Genomic DNA, 24,169 nt, shown 5'->3' with positions numbered 1-24,169 from the left:
TGGGTTTTTTATATATTACAGCTCTTGGATGAATGATTATTAGATGATAATAAAAAGAGAGGTTATTTAAAGTGACCTGTGAAATCTCCCACGTATTTTTAAAATGGTATATTTGTATTACAGGGAACATTGCTGCTAATGACATGATCAGATCCACCTGCACCTTTGGTCAGCACCATTTTCTGATTCCAATACAGCATAGCCCGCTGAACAGCAGGCTGTAACAGGTCTCTGTGAAGCTAAGGGGTCTTAATTTTGTTTTTTATCACTATTACCTTAAAGGGAAACAAGACTCAGCTCCCTCAAGTTGAGACATTCCCACCTTGTTTCCTGCCTCTCTCTCCTCTACCTCACTTTTTTACTTGCTGAAAGATGAACACATTATACTATAGATGCTGACAGGCTTCCATCATGTATTACATTTGGGAGGGTTTTTGTTTTTTATTTTTTGTTTTTTATTTTTTTGTTTTTTGTTTTTGTTTTTTTTAAGAGAATAGAGTGGATAGAGGGAGAAGGAGAGAGAAAATCTTAAGCAGACTCCATGCCTAGCAGGGAGCCTGACATGGGGCTCAATCCCACAATCCTGAGATCATGACCTAAGCCAAAATCAAGAGTCAGTGGCTTAGCTGACTAAACCACCCAGGCACCCCTTGGTATTTTTTAATTGAAAGATTGTACTTTGTAAAGTTAGATATAACAAGCAGTTTAAATTAGATTTTAAGTGTAAATTTTCTTCAGAACAATTCCTTTTATTGTGCACCTCCCTTCAAACATAAAACTCTAATGAGCAATGAAAATTTTGGACACAGACATAAGTTTCACAAAGTTTCATATGGTGAGTTAAGGGATTCCTTCATTATTCTTCCAGTTTTGACAGAAATCAATTTTTTTATAAAGAAGTCAATTCAGCAACTTCAAAACATTTCTAAATTATGCCACAACGTATACCATACTAAGATGAAAAACACTGCATCTAATTCTGTTAAAGACAAACACATGTTTTTCACCTTAAATACTGAACAGAGATGTAAACTTCTCAGAAAAAAGATAATAAATCACTCTTAAGAACAAACCATTCTTAAGAATGCACAATTTCAAAATGAGACTTTTCCAGAGACCTCTCACAAAGCAATTTCTTTCTAGCTTTAGGGCACCCCAGTAGATGTTAAAAATAGAATATATTCCTATTCATCCAAAAGAAGGACACTAATGTGAGTGGTGTAGCTGCATTTCAGTAAAAATCAGAAATGATCTGTGCACGGTGAATGAAGTTGATTCACTTACAGAATAACCAGCATATCTCTTCTAGCCCAGCTTTTGAAAGCCAGCCCGAAACAGCCCCTGCCTACAAAATTGCAGAGGTATTACTCTCAATTACAGCCTTCTGTCTGTTAAAAAGTAGAGTTGGTGATCACTTCTGACCTTTTTCCTCTGACAAGTCAAAGAAATGAAAGGAAAAAGAAGAATCTGACAGGTGTTCAATTTTCAAAGCACAGGGTGGGGGACAGATGGGGGAAAAAAAAGAAAAAAAAAGCTTTTATTACCCAACTAAATCTCAAGGGAGTTTTTTGTTTGTTTTGGGTTTTTTTTTTTTATTATTCAATCTTACTTTAAAAATTCCATTTCAGTGAATAAATTGCATGTTGCAATATAATTTTGCTTAAAGTCTCTCACTTCATGTTTTGAGTATTTTACTGAAACCTCCCCACAATCAATATTTGGGTCTTTGGTTTCATACTTTGGGGCAATTTTGCCAAATGTTCCAACTCGGCTCTTGCCTCTTCCCTTCCTCCTTGCAAGCAGGTTACAAATGACTACACAAGAATGACCTTTCTAGATCCCTGAGATTTGACGTATTATTGCAAGACATGGCCTATAAGTACCAGCCTGAACATTTTACCTATTTATGCAGTCATTACTGAATTGACTAGATTGTGGTTAAGATTGGGTTTCACAGAATAAGACTGTTTTAGAAATAACATGAATGGTTTTCCAGCTTTCTACAGTTACCTACAATTTTCCTTTTACAAAGAATGACTATTTTGCTAGGAGATGAAAAAGTTGCTTAATGAAAATTAAACTCTGGAACATTCTGTATTCTTGGGAGTTGGTGGGTTAAGTTCTTGATAATCCTGCACTTGTTCAATAAAACTGCTCATTAGAGGTGGAAGCCATGTACGCCTTGAGCTGCCACCTCTCCCAACTTCAAAGAGAGAAAAGGACCAAAGAATATGCTTTTCTTTTAGGAATATTTAAGAATGACTCATACTGAGGTCAGTTGGTGATGGCTCCCACTCAGCTTTCCAATATGTTTAAGTCAGCTGCTTTTCAGTGGGGAATAAACTATTCTGAGAAGAATTAATGATTCTCAAACATCATGCAGAAGCCAACCAGTCAAAATGCTGTAATCCAAACAGAGCTGCAAACAACACTTGGAAACTCAGATTCTGATTGACCGATGACATCACAGAACTAAAATAATGTCCCACATTCTCTTCTTGCTCTGCTATTTTTGTTTCCTTTAGAACAGTCAGATCTGCTTTTCTGAGATGAGAGCGATAGTTGCTCAGAAGTGACACATTAAAGTGGCTAATGGCCAGAAAGTGGGATTAAGCTAGAAAGAAAGAAAGAAAAAAACTATAAGAACAAAGGTGGAAAGGGGTCGGGGTCAGAGATAATGCACACATAATTCTAAAAGCAGGCATCAGATAGTTACAGTAGTAGCTTCTCTACTAGAAAAGGAAGGGGAAGTATTTCAAATCTACTGACTTGAAATAAATGTACTATGTGAACATAAGGGCAATTCTTATGGCTTGTTTACAAAAACATAAAGCTATAAAGGTTAAACTCAAATATTTAAGAAAGTCATATATGATAAGACAGCATTTCAAATCTGTGAGGGAAAATGGATTAATCAACAAATAGGTATTTGGGGCCGTGATGCCACTGGAAAGAATTTTATTGGATCTCACAATGTATTCCAAGTAAACATAAGGCATATCAAAGATTTAAATGTTACAAATGTTTTAGTTAAAACATAAAAACAGGGACACCTGGGTGGCTCAGTGGTTGAGCGTCTGTATTTGGCTCAGGGCATGATCCCAGGATCCGGGATCGAGTCCCACATCGGGCTCCCTCACAGGGAGCCTGTGTCCCTCCCTCTGCCTATGTCTCTGCCTCTCTGTGTCTCTCTCATGAGATTTAAATACATAAATCTTTAAAAATAAACAAATAAGTAAAATAATAAAAGCACTAGAAAAATCATTTTTAAACATTCTAGAGTAAAGGAGACGAAACAAAAAGACCACCAAATCTAATTAACATAAAAACCCCCAAAAGTTCAGTATAATTTAAATAAATAGAAACAAGGCAACTGAAAAAAAAAACACCACAAATAAAGGTAAAAGACAGTCAAACATTGAGTGGGCCTGAAGGATGATTAGTAATACAGAGTCCCACAGAAAGCCCCAAAGCAAGGGGACAAAATGCAGATGTGAATTTGTGACTCTGCAGAGAGGTTGGAGCTGGAAACATGGGAATGTGACAGATGCTCTTCAAGAAGGCAGAGACCATGGCTACCTACCTCACAGATGGAAATGGAGTTTGCATTCTGTGGTTCTACCTCTGTTCTGTGGATGAATAAGTGACCAGGGTGGAAATCTGACCTATGCATCATCAACACAGAGGCTGGGTAAGGCCATGTCCTCTACAGGACATCTAGAAGTAGAAAAGAGGGAGACTAAGTGGAGCTATGAGCAGCACCATCTGATCAAGCAACTTTCTGTGTTCGCTCCTCTATATAGAGAAAGGCTGTGACAATCTGTCTACACATGGAAAGAAAGAGAAACAAGGATTCATAAGGGAGAGAAAGGGAGTGGGAGAAGGAACAAGAAAAAGACAGACATATAGACCAACCAACCAACCAACCAACCACCCCAGAGTAGTTTTCCAGATCTTGGCTCTAGTCCTCATGGGCCATCTTGAATTCTTGGATTTGGATCCCTAGAAATAACCCACTGACCTAATTATACATTCAGTGGAGGTGTCAAGGGTGGTTTGTGGGGACTTAATGGGGCATTTTTTTTATTTCCATATCAAAATCCTAGATTTAATTTCTGATCAAATTAGGTTGGTTGACTTTGTATTAATTGTACTTAATTGAGAACTCTCAGGATAACTATCTATAGAGGGGACCAAGAATGCCTTGAAATAAAGAGGGGGCCTGAAAAGGAGGAGCAGATGGAAGAGAAAACAGCATTACCACCCACCTTTCCACACAGGAACACTGTGAGAAAAAAACACCAGAACATTTTTGAATAATTTGAAAATATCTAAGAGGAAGTGCTTTGGCTCCTAAGGAAGCTCATGACATTATTTGGGACTTGCAAAATCCCTCTGCTCAGGGGCTAACACCATCGTGCATCTTCCTACGAGCTCTGGTAGGCCAATTCCAGGAGAGGCCTTCAGCCAGAAGGGCCTGGAAAGAGAACACTAGCTTGAGAACAAGTCTGTTTGGCATCAGTGCCCTCACCGGATTCTCATCCTTGCTACTCAGATGTGGTCCCCAGACCAACAGTACTGACGTCGCCTGGGAGCTGGTCAGAAATACAGTACCTCAGGGGCCTACCCCAGAAACAATTTTCAAACAAATGCAATTAACACGTGCATCTCCATACATATCTGCCAGATAATTTTAGGTACAATCAGGTTGCAGGTGACTTTGCCCTTGACTGTCTGGGATCCATTCACCCCTAATAAAGTAACCAGGCCTCTAGTCACACAAAATACTGCTGATTTTGCCCACTAGGACCTGTGCCCTCCTAATTTTCACATGCCTTCCTAATTCCTGACCTTTCTAATTTGAGAGAAATCTGCTTTCCACTTGTATGAGTGGTACTGCCCTACCTCTATATTCTCTCTGCTTCTGCCTCTTCTTCTTTCTTATGAACACATGAACAGTCTAACAACAGGTTTGCATTTAATGGCCATCTCTGATCAATATAGAGTATGCTTCTGTTGAGAGGATACTAGGGCCACATACGTCAGCTATGTGAATGAGCTTTCCAAGTTCAGTCAGCCAGGGGGAGTACTATCCTGGGGCACACATTTGCCATCTTTATTCTACATGCTGCCTACCTATTTAGGACCTCAGCAGGGACATATTTATTTCAATTCCCATGCTTTTCTGTGCCTCTCTCTTTTCCTACCCTCTCTCACATGATTCCACCACCACTCTTGAAATTAAAACTAATAAAAACTATAAGATGTAGGCTCATGACTTGTCTTGACTTCTCTTAAACACAATCAACAGGAAGCTATTTCAAATAAGCTGAGTGATCAGTCCATCATTTCCAAGGCCAGAAACAGATTACTACATATGTGTTTTTAAATCATTCATTCTAATGACACTGGAGTAGGATGACCTCAAACTAAGCGAATGGCATTTTGCTTAAAAGGTAGAATCATAAATATCAAACTATCTTCAATAGGAAGACGAAGATTTCTCAGAGTTTAAAATCCTTCACCATGAGGAGTATAATTAATACACTTCAAAAGCATGAATGCTTAGGATACACTTAAAGACTTCACAAGAATTATCACAATCCTTTCCAAACCTAAAGGCAGGCATGAGTACAATCACTGATCAGGAAAAGAGATCATTGCTGTTGAGCACAGACCTGCCTCAGGCCACATAGGGTAGAACAAAGCTGTTCTTGGTTTAGGTCTCAGTGGATATTGGACCCAGTGTTCATCCCACCAAGGCCTCAGGGTACAGGTTTGCTCATTTTGACAGAGGAGTAGTCAGTGAAACTCCTCATCAACTGCCTAGTAATACTCTGCAATGTGATGATAAATTGCTAAAAGAAAACCAAATAGAATAAAAACATTAACACTATTTAAGCGACTAAGGAATTCTCAAGTGTCAATTCCTCAGAAAGTTTTGGAAAATAAATGGACAACCTTCTACCATACTGAAACCAACAAAGTGGGAAGGTTGGGGAGCAGACATCCTGTGACCGTGCGCTTGACAGGCCACTTTATGAAAGTGTAAGACCGAGGTCTTAAGGCACATACTCAATACATTTAAAAACTTCTGGGGGCTGCCAAAGGGTTGGCTGTGGGGACACAAAATCCTAGCCCAGGAAAGTGTACCACGGAGAGACCCAACTGCATCATGGTAAGATATAGGCAATGCTGCAAGACAACACCAAGAACAGCAGGAACAAAAAAAAGGCAGCTCTGGAAGGTCTCCCCGAGAAAGAGCTGCTTGGTGTCTATGCCAAAGAACCGGCTCCTCTTACTATTGAAGGAAGTTGAAAGTGAAGAATTTTTAATCACCTGATTACTCAGGGTGCATGGATTTGTTTCCATCTGCTGCTGTAGCAAATTGCCACAAATTCAAAGATGTAAAACAACAAATTATCTTATGGGTTTAGAAGCCAGAAGTCTAAAAGTGCCTCACCAGGCTAACATGAAAAGATCAGAGGCTGTAGAGGAGAATGCATATTCTTGACCCACCCAGCTGGTACAGGCCACCTGCATTCCCTGGCTTATGGCCCCATCCTCAAAGGCAGCAACAGCACAATGAGTCCTCCTATGTCACATCATCCTAATTCCCACACCGCATCTCCCTCACTTAGCTTTGACTCTCTTGCTTCCCTTATTCATTTATAAGGACTCTCATGATTACACTGGGTTTACCTGAGGAATCTGGGATAATCATCCCATCTCAAAATCCTAACTTAAATCACACCTGCAAAGTACCTCTTGGCACACAAGGTACCCTTTACAAGTTCTGGGGACTAGGATGTGCACATCTTTGAGGTGTCATAATTTTGTCTATTACAATGGGTTAGACATCACATTATGCAGATGAAAATGAAAGATGCAATGGCCTGGGACACAAGACCTCTGAGAGTCTCATTTCTCAGGCCAGGTGTTATAATTGGGCTGGCCTCAGCTATAAGGAGATTATAAAGATTTTAATCCCATTAATAGTTATAACATGGAGCAATAAGTGTGTACGTGTGTTGCACAGACATACTATACATAGCAAGTTCATATGAGTATAGTATATACATACCATACATAGTAAACATTTTGTTTGTAAAAAATAAAGCAAGATTATATTGATTTCATTCCCTTAAAGTCTGTTGTGCTTTTCTGTGAGGAAAAAAAAAAAAAAACAAAACACGTAGTTTTGGCTCATATGCTGGGGACCACAGATAAGTACAAATACCCATGTAGAGTCCAATGCACATGAGGGATGTCTATCATGTAAATAGCCACCAAGCAGATAAACTATTTATTAAGTCAGGATTTCTCAGAGTAAGGTGCATATTTCATTCACTAAATTTAACTTTAAAAAAATTGAAAAGCAATGCATTTATTTAGTGGGCATTTAAGAAAATATAACCAAGGGGGTACCTGGGTGGCTCAGTCAGTTAAGTGTCTGACTCCTGGTTTAGGTTCAGGTCATGACCTCAGGGTTATGAGATTGAGGCTCTCATTGGGTTCTGCACTCGTGGGGAGCTTTCTTGAGCTTCTCTTCCTCGCCTCCCTCCACCCATGCTGTCTCTGTCTCTCTCAAGTAAATAAATAAATCTTATTCCAAAGAAGAAAAGAAAACATAACCAGTATCTCAAAGTCATGATTCTATGAATGCCATACCTTAACACTACTCTGTCCAATACAGTAGCCACTAGCCACATACGGCTCTTGAGCACTTGAAATGTGCCTAGTCCAAAATGAGATGTGTTGTATATATAAAATACAAGATTTCAAAGAGTATTATGAAAAAAAGAATGTAAGAAAGCTCATCTTACAGGGTTGTATACTGATTATACCTTGAAATGATAACAGCCAGGATATAATAGATTAAATACATTATAATTAATTTCATCTGCTAATTTTTTCCTTTATTAACTCGGATACCAGAAAATCTCATATTTGCTTCACTATATTTTTATTAAATAGTACTGGCTTACAACAATGCCAAAGTACTTTAAGTTAAAACAAAACAAAATGAACTAAGGTGAGTAATAGCAAAGTTAGCATAAGACATCACAAATATCTTAAAACCTGAGAGTTAATAACTAATGTTTGGCAACACTACACAGCAATCCTGGAAAGTGGAACTCAGATTTGGTGTATTTTCTGGGAAAAAGATCTTAGTACTTCTTGAGGCTGTTTAGTCCAATGCCAAGTAGGACCAAACAATAAAAATTTGCCTTGTATTCACTAGAAACTGTAAATCCTTTGTACATTTCTCTCAGCCGACCTCAGTTCTGGCTGATGAAGAAAAGCACACACCTATCCTCTTCTACCCACAACTAGCTGGTTGTAGGCTTTCACACTTTTCATTTAAAGGCAAATGCTATTATGAAACAAACACAGCAGCTTTGCAACTTTGTAAACTTGAAAGGCCAGAGTGTTGGAGGAAGATTCTTACTGCAGGCACTGGCACTCCCCTTGATGAGCTCAAGTCAGTTACTATAAGGTTCTGTACACACTTTCTGATGATGGATAAAACAAATGGATACGCCTCACAGGCACAGTACAAATTAAAAATACATTAGTTCATTGCAACCTCAGATCTGGGATTGAGGAATGCTTGGATGATTTTTTTTTTTTTTTCAAATAAAGTTTAGATGAAGCAGGAATTCAGCAGAGTTCTGAGACTCCCTGGGTCCAGTTGAATACTTGGAGGGAAATCAAATACGTTTTATCTAAGGTATGGCACTAACTTTCATCAAAAAATTATCATATGCTCCGCCACAAATGGTTATTGTAAAATCTTTATTAACCTAAGTGCATATAAAAATTGTGAATTCCTAATACAAAGCAGTATTTGACTTTTAAATTTCATTTTAAGCTTGGCCCGTTCACTTGGAATGTGATTACAGAGTAAATTAAAAAGTAATCACATGTGAATTACATTTCCTCATGAATGTAATGACTTCAGGAGGCTGATTAATGTTAAGCAGTGCCTGTCCTACCACATGCATACCTTCCCAGGTGAGATATGCAAGATAGCTGTCGTGAGTTGATTTAATTTTCTCTTACTGGTATTCCAAGGAGAATGCCTGCACACATAACAGACATGGCACGTTCATTAGGGCTGAGGATGTTCTTCCCTTTTGTCTAACCAAGAACCACCTGCAAAACACCAACCCTGTCAGCCTGTGGTTTTGAGAAATACCCAAGGCGGGGGGAAGTCCAGCACAGGTGCCATTTTCTAACTAACCAAGTCTACATTTCTCAATCTCTCTTTCTATCTTCTTGGCAAATTCTTCCCATTTGGATGGAATAATTCAAGAGATCCAGAGGAAAATGCATTGGCACTGGTGTTAAGGTAACAAATTATCTCACAAAGAATGAGAGCTTATTAATAATCTACAGCAGTATTACTGCAGAGAACAAAATTTCAACTATAAATTTAAACTATATGGAGCACAAGATCATTAAAATATTTCCCTCATGGGTAATGGAGAATGTAGAAGTCTAAAATATTTACTTTTCTTTCCAGTATATTCAAGTTAAGGTATTGTTTTCTGAAGGAGTTATCAGAGAAATCATGCTACTGTTAGCTGTAGGAAAGGCTTGGTGCTTAGTTATTAACCCAAAGTAGAATAAATCATACAAGTGGATTTGGTAGTGAGCCAAGTAAACCCGATACTGAGAGTCAACTTTTGGTTAAGAGTTTGTGCTCATTGCTGTGGCTCACCACTCAGATGGGTGGGATGTAGGCAAGTGCAATATCAGTAAGAAGGAAATTTCCCTTCATAATCTAGGATACTTAACAGAGAGATCATATCATAAAATTGTTGTAAAACAATACCTATTCTTACTGTGTGTGATGCTCTCTGACATCACCTAATCTGTTGGGGTTTTTTTCTTTTAAGTCAGGTGAGACACATTGCATTAAATTTATATCCTATGAATGAGGAAACCAGCAAATTGAGACATAATGGACTAAGGAACCTTGGAGTCCACTGAAATTGGAAGACCACCATCACATTTCATTGCTATTTAATTGTGTGCCCTCAGAAAAGTGTGTCAAATGTCAGAGGTTCCTAGCCTTGATTGGAAGGAAATGAATGTCAGGGAGAGAATTAATGTCATGAGAATAAGATACAAAAGGCACAAAGTTCTGTAGCTTCTCCTAAAACTGACCTTTGGGACTCCATTTAGTTTTTGGTTTTATGTTTTTGTTATGTTTTTAGCCTGAAGTATGTAAATTACTAAAACATTCCATGTAATTTCAAGAATAGTAGAAATACATTTAAGTATAAATTAAAAAGCACTTGAGGATTAAGAAGAAATCCAGAAGAACTGTGAAGAGCTAATGGATGCATTCCTGAATTAGGAAGGGAGAACATATAATTTTTCTTGTATTTTATGTTGAGGAGGAGAAATGTAGTTGACAAAAAATGTAAAACACTGTACTAATAGACATTAATCCCACTGCCTTAACTTGAGAGAAAGATACTAATACTCTCTTATTACACTAAGCATTTTATGCCACATTGTGTTGTTCCTAATCTAAACATTGTAAACCCTTTAGTAACATGTTGTGTGGTATCCAGAATAGGGTAACCAAGATACTGAAACAGAAAACACCTCACAGGATAGCAAATGCAAGAAAAAAAAAAATGGTCCTATTTAACACAGACAAAATAAGACCTGAAAAATACAGAAAGGTTCTTAGGAATACAGAGCCTCAATGCAGAGGACAATGCTGAGCCCCGGCTATGAAAGCAGAAATAGGGGGTCAGAGATAGTGGATCAGAGACAGTGGTTGAGGGTGCCCCTGAGGTGCCAAGGAGGGTTCTGTTGCCAACGGGATCAAGTTAACCAACTCCTCTTCCATGCATTCCATCTGCAAAATGAGAAATGATAGCTAACCTCCTTTCCAGTATTTCAGGGACTGATATTTGACAGTGGCCTATGAGTTACATGAATCCTACAAATTCTGTTTGACCATGTTTGATTTTTCTGTTGCAGATAATACTGAGCAGAACACAATATTCCCTAACATGTCCCAGTTACTTTTATCCTCACCTTTTTCCAGGATCTATCACCAGAATTATGCTACATGTTACCAAAATTACTTTTAAAGAATGGAATTGTGTATAAAATGGGCCCAGGATAAGCAAATTTAATCATTAAAATGTCAAAATTATCGTATAACATAACCAGATCTTAACCTCTACCGAGAAACTATAGTTTGAACTTCAAGGACAGCATTAAACTGAAGCACCAGTGTATTTCTTCTAGAATCATAATCTTTTTGTTTCTTAAAAAATAAATAAATAAAAAGCAAGAGAGAGAGAGAAACTGTCACTGAACTTTTAAATGGGTTCCAAAAATGTGACCAGAGACAATAATAGAATGGCCTATTTCAATGCTATAATTTCCTTCATGATATCTGCTTAAAAATGGGCCAGCCAGGTTTTAAAACACTCTGACATCACACTCTGACATCTAAAATGTTGAGGCTACTGATTCAGTTTTATTCCATAAGATGCCTTTCTTCACTCCTGTCCATCTACACATCCATCTATCCACCATCCTTTCAACAAATGTCGACATTCATCTCCAGACATTAGACACAGACAACCAGCGAGAACACAGTCCCTATCTTCAGAAGAGCTTATTAGAATACAGTTGGGGGGGCACCTGGGTGGCTCAATGGTTAAGCATCTTGCTTTGGCCCAGATTATGATCCCAGGGTCCTGGGATTGAGTTCCCTATCAAACTCCCCGGTGGGAGCTTGCTTCTCCCTCTGCCTATGTCTCTGCCCTTCTCTCTGTGTGTCTCATGAATAAATAAAATCTTAAAAAACAAAACAAAAAAAAAAAAAAAAAACGTTTTAAATACACCAGGGAAGAGAACCATTTACCTCACTTACAACAGGACCTGTGCTAATAGTACTCAGCCAAATTTGAAGAGACTCAAGCTTCTGTAAAGGTCTTTCCTGTTCCAATACAGATTTCACCTGTATCTAATCTAATTCACAGATCTTACAAATGATGTAGCCATTTATCCACTGTTATTTCAGAAACTGAGGATGTACTTCAGACACTCTCCTGCTATTTCACCAACCCAGAAGTGGCCAGACACGTTATGGAAAATATGGCTCCCTCTAGTCACCCACAGTGTATTCCAGCCATTATTCTACATTCTATATCGTGGGTTTACATTTCTGAGTGCTACCCTTAACACTAATACTATTGTGAAGTACTATCAAGAGACAGCCAGAGAAGAGAGATACTACATCAGGCAGACAGCCAGATGGAAAGGACCATTTAACAACACTCCAGAACCTCTTCCCCGCAAAGGAATAGAAGGGCCATCTGTAAGGAAACAGAATTATTCGTGTGTACTCATTCTAAAACCAACACTGATCACCTTTGTAGTGCTGAATCCTATGGCTTATGTGGGAATTTATTATACTAGTCACTCTACTTTTGCCTATGTTTCAAATTTTTCCATTATAACATTTAATAGTCAATGCTAATGAACAGCTGAGTTAGTCCATGGTATATTGGTTCTGAAGACTACTCAAACCTTCAGCAAAAACCTACACTAGACCCCAATTAAACTTATTCTGGATTCTTGGAGAGGAAAAAAAGAAAGCTTTACAAAACTTTAAATTATGTTATGTTGGCCTAGCATGAGCATGAGAACGCTCATATTTACTCCGACCAGATCAGTTGTTCATCACAAGAGATGGCTGCCTGCCACAGGATCGCCTATGTCTCCTTAGAATATTCCAGTAACAGAGAAGAGAAAAATAATCTGGGAAAATTTTGTAGACTATTCACAGGATATTAGGACACTGGTTTAATTCATCCATAAAATGATCTATAAAATTATTTCATCCATAAAAGTGAACAGAGTATTACAGTGTTATTGTGGCAAGAATATCTTTCCAGAGAAAATTCCTGAATTTTATTTTTTTTTAAGATTTTATTTATTTGAGAGAGACAGATAGCAAAGGGAGGGAGCCGAGAAGAGGGATAGACTCCATGCTGAGGATGGAGCCCAATGCAGGGTCTGATTCCATGACCCTAAGATCATGACCCAAGCTGAAATCAAGAGTCAGACACTTAACTGAATGAGCCACCCAGGTGCCTGGGACATTCCTGAATTTTAGTCAAGACTTTGGTACTTATTATCTTTACACCTGTAAAAATATCATTTCACTTTTCTGGAACATGTTTACTTATAAAAAAAAAAAAATAAGGAATTGGACCAGTGAGCTAAGATGGCAGATTTTTCCCTCTTATGGCCTGCAGTCTATGGATGCCATTAATATCAAAGTATTTCCAGATTGTATTTCCAGTGGAGGATCAGCAATAATCCCCTCACTTGGTTTGACTGTTAAAGTGCTAGAGATCCCCTAAGACAATTCATAAAGGAAAGGGAAGTGCTGCGGCTCAAGAACACATTCTTTGTCACAGCATGTGGTCAGATGCTAGTTGGCACTAATTTACTTATTCACAGTTGTACATGAGACATTACTTCTGAAGAGTAGCTACGGTTGCCTGATTACAGAGATGTGATTAATTTAGGAAAAAGCTGTTATAAAATTACAATCCAAAAAAAAATAAAAATAAAAAAAATAAAATAAAATTACAATCCAAGCAATCTCAGCAGGTGTCACTGTAGTCAGGAGAACATACCTTCCCACAAATACTCATTAATTATTTATTTATATATTCTTAAACAAGAGACAGTCCCTACTGGCCCAGTGTAAAAGTGCTGAACTGTTTCTCATCAAAAGGCCAAGAATGGGTAACTGTGGGATCTTTAGAGAGCATTTTCTACATGTCCTGCCTTCCTGCAGGCCTACATGGAGCTATACCCACTTTGAGGAATCTTTCCTAATTTGTTTGAAAGTACTCACAGAATGGCATTCCACATGATCACTCAGAAAACTATTCCAATGCTCTACTTTTATCATGATCTTAGTTCTACTTTCATTTATGAATCTGGAACTTAAAATGTGAGTGACAGATGAATGTTCTTCATGTATTGGAGTTAAAAAATAATCCAAATAGAAACACATACATACACAAACACACAGAAAAGCTGATGAAATCTGAATAAATTTGTATTACACCGATGAAAATTTCCTCATTTGGTACTATACTATAAATATGCAAGCTGACAAGATTTATGAAGTATACATGGGACCTCCCTGTTGCATTATTTGCTACTCTGTAAATCTACAATTATTTCAAAGGACAGAGTTTTCAAAAAAAATGATAACACTCAAATGATAAAGAAACACATACACCTAAAAATAAGACTCAAGAAGTAACTGGAAAATTTCAGACACTGTATAATGAGAGGATTCATCCTCATAGAATACTGTTACACCAGAAAAAATATTTTTGTCATAATAATACTCTTAATATCCTTCAACAAAGGCAGAAAAATCACCAATATTTGCCCCCTTGAAATAAAGACAATCTCTTTTTAAAATATGGAAAGGACCTGGAATGAACCTCCTACCCCTAGATCACATCAAGAGTTTTTATTACTGAAAGCTCTATCTTGAAACTAATAGTTCTGACAAATACAATTTCCGTGATGTGCTTGTCTCTAGATGCACAGTCCTCTGCAACTTTAAAATAACTTATTTTTCCAGCATATGTCTTCCCATTTGAACTGACATGCAAGCAATCTAAGAACATATGTGTGAATGCAGAAATGAATAGCAAGTCACTCCCAAAACATTGGACTTAGAGAAAAAAATTTCAGAAAGGACAAAATAAGATCATGAAAGGTAAAGTGATCTTACAAAGAGACAAGGAGGGGACAAACAACGTAAAAATGGGTAAACAAATGACGAGGTATTTTTTAAAAAAGCAAATATAAACTGCCAACAGGAATGAAAAGATGCTCAAACTCATTAGAAGTCAGGGAATCTTAAATGAACAAAACAGTAAGATATAATACTTACCAGGCTGATAAAAATGACAATAAGTAGAAATATCTATCCCTGGGGAGAATTCAGAGAAATGGGTATTCTAATACATGGTAGGTTAAAATGTGAACTTTAACGGGTTTTTTATTTTTGAGATACAATCTAGCAGCATTTATTAAGATTAAAAATATCCATTTCTTAAATCAAGTACTCTCATGTCTAATGATCTATCCCATTAAAAACATATTATGTGTCAATTATATCTTAATTTTAAAAATATCATATATGCTTTCCTTGTAGTGGTACAACAAAACAACATGATGCCTGCACACAAATGAATACCACCAGCCAGAGAATAGTTGTACAATTACGCTCCAGCCACTCGAAGTGATGAATTAGAGCTGTTCACTGGCTTTAAAAAGATCTCTACAAATAACTATTTTTTTAAAGATTTATTTATTTATTTAAGAGAGAGCATGCACACACATAGGGGAGGGGATAGAGGGAGAGAGAGCCTTAAACAGACTCTCTGTTCAGCATGGAGCCCAGGGTGGGGCTTGACCTCACAACCCTGAGATCAGGACATGAGCTAAAACCAAGAGTCAGATACTTAACTGACTGTGCCATCCAGATGCCCCCACAAATAAGTATTAAAGGAATAAAATTCCACTTTTGTAAAACAATGACAAAAAGTCCTTTCAGATATGTATGTACAAGTACACATACACACAGGTATGTGTGTTATTATAGTGATATATGAACATGTTGAAAAACATAAAAGTATAACCAAAGGTCAGGACTTCCCAACTATCTTCACATCTATGCACAAATATGCAAAAAGCAACTTTTATAGGATACACAATTTAAAAGCAACTTTTATAGGGTAAAAGGATTGAGATTGTGCCAGAAATGACTAGCCCAAGGATTCAGCCACCTAAAAATTAGTATTTGAGTACAAGAGATGGAAAGTTCAAAAGAAGTTTGTTCCCTGTAGGTAATCTGTGCAGAGAAGAGGTGAGAAGGATGGTGGTAGATGCCAAGGGTCGGGCTAATGGGCAGGGACTGAACATATAGAAGTATCCATGTGTTCACGTATTTGTGTATGTGTATCCACAAGCCTCATGGTCGTGTTTATGCATTTTTGGAGAAATTCTGTTTTTAAAACTTAATTTAGGTTTTAAACATAATACTTAAAAAGAGTCCAAGGAGATGAAACTATGAATTTCTCTTAAATTTTCTTGTTCTTGCCGTTGTTAAAATTTAGAGGGCACAGTATTTCTCCTTGCTTGCTTCTAGGACCCAAGGCTTGTGACATAAAAACCACAATCCAACATGTCTTCAGTACATTGCATGGTGTGAGTAAGCTTCAGAGGGAAAACAGCTCTTTCAGACTCAAGAGTTACTCGACTTTGTAGATGGCCACCTGGCACATCTGGGCAGGGGTGGATTTTCCCAGCAGGCCACGATTTATTGCCAAAAGCACAGCCTTTTTTTTTTTTTTCCGACTTAACATGTCAGAAAAACAACATAAGACTATAAGAATTAAACCTAATCCATTATAGCTAAGTTCTCTAAGGCATACAGGAGGCAAGGAGGAAGTAAGATGAATTTATCAATCATGCAATGCAGGGCCCCTTGTAAGATTAGCATAATTCTTTACAAGAATGCAGAACAGGTAGGCAGTTCTGCCATTAAATTATCCTGTTTAAGGAAAATGCAGACTCGGTATGCATTTCTAAGTGGACAGTCTAAGTTTCAACAGGGTGCTTTATTGAATGTGTGTATATGTGTGTGTGTGTGTAGTAATGAAAAAGAAGCTGCTCTTCAATAAACCTCCACACCAGATATTTTTGCTAATTTAATTTGGAGTCAACTGTTCCTTTAATAGTTCACTTCTGTTGCAATTACTCGTCCAGTTTAATTTCACATATATTCTTATTATCTCACTGAAACTCTTACCTCAATAAATAGATTTCCCCCCACTAGACCCACCTCAAAAGAGTACCTATGTGTGCCTGCACACACACACACACACACACGTGCATAAACATACATACAGCCACACCATAAGTGGGTTGAAAGTGAACTTGGAGGAAATAGCAAAAATATTTTTAAAAATAAATCTCAAAACATACCTAGGAAAGCCAGATTTACTTTGTTGTTTAGCAAAGTAATATTCTCAAGTATGTTAGTTAAGTAGGAAGTGTGAGTGTGAGTTTATATATTTTCAGGACGGGGGCAGAGAGAAAATACCAGTAAATACCTAGGGGGGAAAAAGGGAGAAATCAATATAACATGTTAGAAAATATCAAAAAGCTATAGAATATATCCATATGTATGTTCTACTCAATGTCTCTTAAAAAAGAAAATCTTTTTGATGTAATCTGTTTTGGCATTACAGTAAGAACGTGTGAAAAAATGTTAGGCACGCTAAATATGAAAACTCAAGATGTTGATTGGTGTGAGTATGGTGGGGCTAATGTTTTCTTAAAATAGAGGCTGCATTCCTTTTGCAGATAAATTCCAATTTTTCTGTGCTCAATTCTGAACACATCTTACCAGAGTCAACTTCCCACCTGGAGAAGGCTAGGAGCTGCTAAGAACATATTGTGTGATCCACGAGTGGAGATGCCCAACGAACACTGAGGCAACCAATCCAGATCTGGTAAGTACTTGACGATACTGTTTTTATTAGAAACACTTTACCTGTGTCATTTTACCAGCAGCTCCTTTAGTACATTTAAATCTGTCATTTTAAATGTTTACACTTAATCTGTGTACAAGAATTGCTGACAAAGCCAAGCGTGACATGTCATACTGATGATGTGTTAAGCTGAGGAAATTCAAACTGCCACAGGCAAAACCCTACCCTTATGAAACATTTTAATCACATTTTTATTGGAGAAGCTTATGAAGAGATACAGGTTATCAGAACTTGACAGATTTTCTTTATCCTTTGCCCTGTCTGAGGTGAGCAGAGTATACTCTAAAGTCACCTATCCCAAACTGTAAACTCATCTTGAGAAATTAGATACTGACATTTAAGCACCATATAAAAGTCAAACTTTGGTTGAGAAGTTGAAAATCCTAAATGCTACATTATGGGAAAAGAAGCTGAGACAGAGGCCAATATGGCAAATAATTCTGAAATTAAGTTTAGCTGTTTAGCTCTTTTTCTGTATTAGTCACATGTTAAGAATAAATTCATTCTTTTATACAATATAGCTATTATTCAATCTCTGTTAAAAAATAGTCCTCTATCTTTTCAAACCATTGGTTATTATTTTCCACAAAAGCCTGCTTTCTCAATACTATGATTCCATGTTTGTGGACTATAAAATTGTAGCTCCGAGAATATAAAAGAATATAATCACTAGAGAAGGCAATGGATTTCTGTGTGCAAGTTTTAGACTTTTCTTTCAGCTGAGTGACATGAGAGAGCAATTTAGCTCTAAGTTTCCACGACTGGCTGTAAAAAGGAGATAGCATTCATTCATTCATTCATTTGATAAAAATATTAAGAGAATGTCAGCAATATTTCAGGTACAGAGCTAGGTGGTATTGAGGTGACAGAGAACACACTGATTCGTCTTTAAGAAAATGTGCAATCTACTGCTTCCCATCTACCACAACCCAGAGAAAAGGAATGTTTATAAAATATAATAAAGTTCTCAGAAAAAAAGATACTCTATGCAGAGCATTCAAACGTCAAAAGAGGACTTAAAAAAAACAAATGCTAAATCATTTATCCAGCATATTAGATCTTATGAACCTAGTGATTAATATACTTTAAGTATCTTTATTTCAGCCATACTATTGCTAGGTTGTAGAAAAAATAGTTGTTTTATTATAAAACTACAGTTAATAGTACTATCTCAACTTAGTGCTCTTTAATAATCATCTCCAAACCTGTAATATGTCTAGGCACTGTGCTGGTGGTTAGGGACATGAAGACATGTTAGAACTCTGACCCCAAGAAGCTTTTATTTTTTTTATTTTTTATTTTTTTAGATTTTATTTATTCACGAGAGACACAGAGAGAGAGAGAGAGGCAGAGACACAGACAGAGGGAGAAGCAGGCTCCATGCCGGGAGCCCGACATGGGACTAGATCCCGGGTCTCCAGCATCAGGCCCTGGACTGAAGGCGGCGCTAAACCACTGAGCCACCTGGGCTGCCCCCCAAGAAGCTTTTAATCCAGAAAGAATACCTAATACATTGTGATTTAACTGATGTCTATCCCCGTCTCTCCATCCCTCCATCTCTCTTAACCTAACTACCTCTAATTTAGCCCCAGCACTTTCCCCTATAAAACCTTGGGCTATGATAAACCAACAGGAGAAATGCCATTCCTTTTGCAAAGGACTGGTTTAGGAAATGCAGGTGACCTATTTTTGGACAATGAGGAGAGTAAGGGGCAATCTATGAAATGGGATTTTGAGGAAGTTTTTTTTTTTACTTTTTACAAAGAGGTAAAAGATAAACCCAGCTGAATATTCAGGACATGATAAATATTGTTTCCTCAAATTATTAGAGGGGAAAATGGAGTTGTTAATAGGCACTGATGTGATAAGCAGATAGTCACATGGAAGATAAAATCATATCCATTCTTTGTACTATATACCAGGATAAATCTCAAATGGATCATATATTTAACTATGAAAAAATGAAATTAAGTACTACAGGAAAACACAGGTGAATTTGTCAATAATCTAAGAATGAGGAAAACTTGTCTAATTATGATTTCAAATCCAGAGGCAATAAAGGAAGAGAAAGATATATAAGGTGATTATAGTAAATATTTTATGATAACAATTCCAAAGGCAGACTAGGAAATGATATTTATAACTTACACCAGAGAAAAAAGTCCTCAATATGTACAGGACTTCAAAAATTAGGGAAAAAAGGATCAATAATCACATAGAAAAATAAGTTAGAGGGGTGTCTGGGTGGTGCCATCGGTGGAATGTCTGACTCTTAGTTGTGACTCAGGTTGAGATCTGAGCCCCACATCAGGCTCCACACTCAGCATAGAGTCTGCTTGAAATTCTTTCTCCCTCTGACCCTCCCCAACCTTACACATGTGCACACTCTCTCAAATAAATCTTTTTTTTTTTTTTTTTATTTATGATAGTCACAGAGAGAGAGAGAGAGAGAGAGAGAAGCAGAGACACAGGCAGAGGGAGAAGCAGGCTCCATGCACTGGGAGCCCGATGTGGGATTCGATCCCGGGTCTCCAGGATCGTGCCCTGGGCCAAAGGCAGGCGCCAAACCACTGCGCCACCCAGGGATCCCTCAAATAAATCTTTTTTAAAAAAGAAAAGTAAGAAATATGAACTAATCAGTCACAGAAAAATAAATGCAAATAAATATTAACCATATGGAAAAAAATTCAACTTTTCTTTTAAGAAGATATGCAAAATAATAGTATACTAAGGTACCATTTCTTACCTATCAGACAGGTATAGCTTTCAGTTCAACCACAGGTATGTTGGTCAAAGTTGGGGAAATAGAAACATTCCTACAGTGTTGGCATGAATGCAAAGTGGCACATACAAACCATACAGAAAGGAATTTATCAATAATTAGCAAAATTACATAGGCATGTATCCTTTGACACTGAAAGCCCACTTCTGGGTACTTATCCAAAAGACATCTGACAAAGAGAAAAAGGATAAATGCACAAAGCTGTTCATTGCAGCATTATTTATTAAACAAAACACTGGAAGTAATAAAAATATCTATAAATAGGGAATGGACTGAATAAAATAGGACAGAATCCCACAAGGGAATACTATGAGACTATAAGAAAATATCTCTAGAAAGTACAGCAGAGGGCTCTCTAGAATATTTCGCTAAGGAAAACAAATCAGAGACAATTGTGTAGAGTACCCCAAACTTTGTAAAAAAAAAAAAAAAAAAAAAAAAAAGAAGGGGCACAGATACCTGTGTATGGGTATACACACATATGTGTATATATGTGCACACACAATTGTACACACATATATGTCTATAACTCTATGTGTATCTATGTATTATGTTTTTATTTATTTTTTGCATTCTGTTTTTAAAACAGAATGAAAAACTATTAAAAATCTGTGGGAGGAAGAGATAGGATACAAGTAGGAGAGAACAGTTACACTTTTTCACATTTACCTTGTTTTATAGATTCGATTTTGGAAACATGTAAGTACTCTACATAATCATAAAACAAAGTTAAATCTAAAACAAGAAACTTCTATATACTGAGAGTGAAATAAGACAAAGGAACACAATTTCATAGTCAGCATCGTAAGTATTCACAGAGGAACTATTGCAAATGACTATATTTAAAAACATAGTTATTTGTAGAAAAATTCTTAAATTGCTTAAAGTAATTGTATTATTCGTGGCAAGATTGGCGTTCTTTTTGAGACACTTATGCTTGTTCTTTGATTTATCAAAGTAATTATAATGGATTCATTAAGAACTGAGTTATTTTTGCTTTGTTTTGTTTCACGTGGTTGAAAAGAAATAAAGATACGAAATCAATGGGATTAAGGCATTCTAATCATTCTGATAGGAGAAACCTACATTTCTAAAGACTATTCTATAGGTTGTCTTAGCTTCCTCCACAGACTTTTGCATCCCATGTTATTGCTACGATATCCATCCTTGAGCTGCTGTCCACTTTTTATTGATGGAGCCAACATATGTGTGTACTAATATAAAAAATATGTTTAATATGTACATACAAATGTACATACAGTATTCAGAGAATACTGTTATATTACTTAGATAACATGCTGTCATGTATTCATGACATTTTTTATTTCAGGAGAGAGTACACTGGCTCAGTTCTTCCAAACAATGCCAAAGTCTGTCTATGCCCAGCTCTGGTCCTCATATTCTTCCCAATCTATGTCTCCTAAGCTGCTAGTTTCTTGCAGTCACTAGGCAAAAAAAAAAAAAAAAAAAAAAAAACTTCTCTTCAAGCATGTGCTGTCTTTCTGGCTTGCATTCATCAACTTGTTTTTTGGGGCTACCAGTGGAAACCAATTTAAGGTATGAGGTATATTTAAAACAAGCCCTACCTCCAGCCACACTTTGTGTTCATAAAAAGAGACTCTGGGGAACTCCCAGCATCAGGACATAGATCCAAAAAGCCATATGGTTTCCACTAATAGGAAAGACCAAAGGCATTTTACTACGGAAACAATGTTTACACAATTGTCTTGGATTTGAAAGGCTTAACTTGTGTCCATTATAGCAGAACTCTAACAGAAGACAGACTCTCAAGACCTCAGTGATAATAAGGCTTCAAACAGAAAGCACCTCTTGAGATAAGACTAATATCTATTCCTACAATAGTATAGAACATTTTCTCAAAAAAAAAAAAAAAAAAAAGGATCTCTTTACCATAATAGGGTTGTGTAAGCAGAAATATCTCTAAAGCCAAGTAAAGAGTCTTTTAAGAAGTAAAAGAATAATGAACTAGTAAGAAGAGGAGTGGGGAAAACACACCTCAGTGGTGAGGAAACAGGATAATTTACTTTGGGAAAAAAAAAATGCAGTCTGCAACATACATGAAAGGCAACAGTATTGGGGCAGGGGGCTGAAAGGATCAAATAGGAGAAACTAGTTTGAAATGGAAGATGTGTAAATTTAGAAGGAAAAGAAAAGTGGTAGAACAATCCTGAGCACTAATGGTTTTCTGAGAGACCAGGAAATAGTGGTTTCCTGGCAGTTCTTCAAAATGGGGCAGCTGCTTATGTCAGGTACTTTGCTACCCACACAAGCTCTTAGACTAGCATTCAGGGAATGCTTGAGATGTTTCCACCAACCCGAAAGCAAAACAAAAGAGGGGATCGTTCTCTCTGAAAATACACGGTGCTTTAAGACACGCCAGCTTTGTGTTCTTTGGTGGTTTCTTATGTTCATTATTCAAGACTCCTTGTTGTAGATACCAAAAAACAAATCACATTAGCTTCAGTGAGAAAGAAAAAAATAATTTTCTTTTTTTTTTTAAGATTTTTTTTGTATTATTATTCATGAAAGACACAGAGAGAGAGGAGCAGAGACATAGGCAGAGGGAGAATCAGGCTTCCCACAAGGAGCCCGATGTGGGACTTAATCTCAGGACTCCGGGATCACAACCTGAGCCAAAGGCAGACGCTCAACCACTAAGCCACCCAGGCATTCCAAGAGAATTAATTTTCTTATACAACTAGGCATTCTAAAGACAAAATATCAGACAAATCCAAATCCAGGTACATACCCTTTCTTGTTTTTCTCTCCCTATCTCCTCTTTCCATCACCAAATTCTACTTGTTTGCAATTGCTGTTTATTTCCAGCCTCATGCTCTCCTTCCACAAGCAGGTTCTGAAACTCAGGTCAACAGTTTTCTATTTTAAGCCTTCTCTCTTCATTTATCAAATCTCATGGACATGTTCTGATTGGCCCTACTTAGAAAATGCACCAGCTCCACAGATCAATCACTGGGGCATATGCCTATGACATTAGCCAGGTCCGGGTCCAGTGCCTACATGAAAGCAGAACACTGGGCTTGCCAATCCTACCAGGACTGCATGGAATGGGGAAGGAGCAGTTTTTCAATAGATCCCAGCAGCAGATGTTTCTCACTATCTTTCCCAAAAGATAATTTTAGCCCTCAGAGGGCAGGGTTATCTCAGATACCTCTGGCCTTCTCTATAATTTACCATAGCACCTCCCTAAGACATGTCTCATAGGGAAGCAGCCATGAACCAGAATTTTTACTGTAGGTATCCTCAAGGAATAATTCCTATTGACTGCAAACATATTCCTTCAAGATTCCATTAACTGACTGTGATCAGCTAACTGGTGTATGAAAACTGCTCAGAGTATTGGGAACATAAGAGAGACAAGACATATCAGTTTGAAAATAACATCATTGGAAAGCATGTCTACCCACACCCGTGTTCCTGATCTTTAAGATATTAACTTAAAACATTTAACATTCAAAGATTTTCAGAGCTGAAGAATGGAATGATTTATTAATTCATGGATTTTGCAATTGTACTGTGAGGAGCACAGGTGTTGTGTACAATTATCTCACTATGTGAGGTTTGGACAGTGGTCGTGGGTAGGGAGATGTGGGAGAAAACTAAGTAGCTTAGATTCTAGGTTCTAATACTCCCCACAAACATAGGGTTAAAGAGTGTATGTCTAGCTCTTCCCTACTTGGCAGGTCCGCATTAGTTTAGGTTT

At 37.3% G+C, this 24,169-nt stretch overlaps 1 protein-coding gene and 1 long non-coding RNA gene across 3 annotated transcripts in view; both read right to left on the bottom strand.

Moving 5' to 3' along the window:
* FHIT (fragile histidine triad diadenosine triphosphatase) overlaps positions 1 to 24,169 on the bottom strand; it is a 1,445,250-nt gene that overhangs the window by 438,844 nt on the left and 982,237 nt on the right. The window lies entirely within an intron of this gene.
* LOC119864674 lies at positions 547 to 23,333 on the bottom strand. Its single transcript, XR_005374844.1, has 3 exons — positions 23,198 to 23,333; positions 3,584 to 3,717; positions 547 to 2,614 (listed from the first exon to the last, which is right to left on the bottom strand). It is a non-coding gene; the product is annotated as an uncharacterized LOC119864674 (long non-coding RNA).

This window comes from Canis lupus, chromosome 20, assembly GCF_011100685.1.
Source record: "Canis lupus familiaris isolate Mischka breed German Shepherd chromosome 20, alternate assembly UU_Cfam_GSD_1.0, whole genome shotgun sequence".
Taxonomy (NCBI): Eukaryota; Metazoa; Chordata; class Mammalia; order Carnivora; family Canidae; genus Canis; species Canis lupus.
This window is presented reverse-complemented; position numbering and strand designations above follow the sequence as displayed.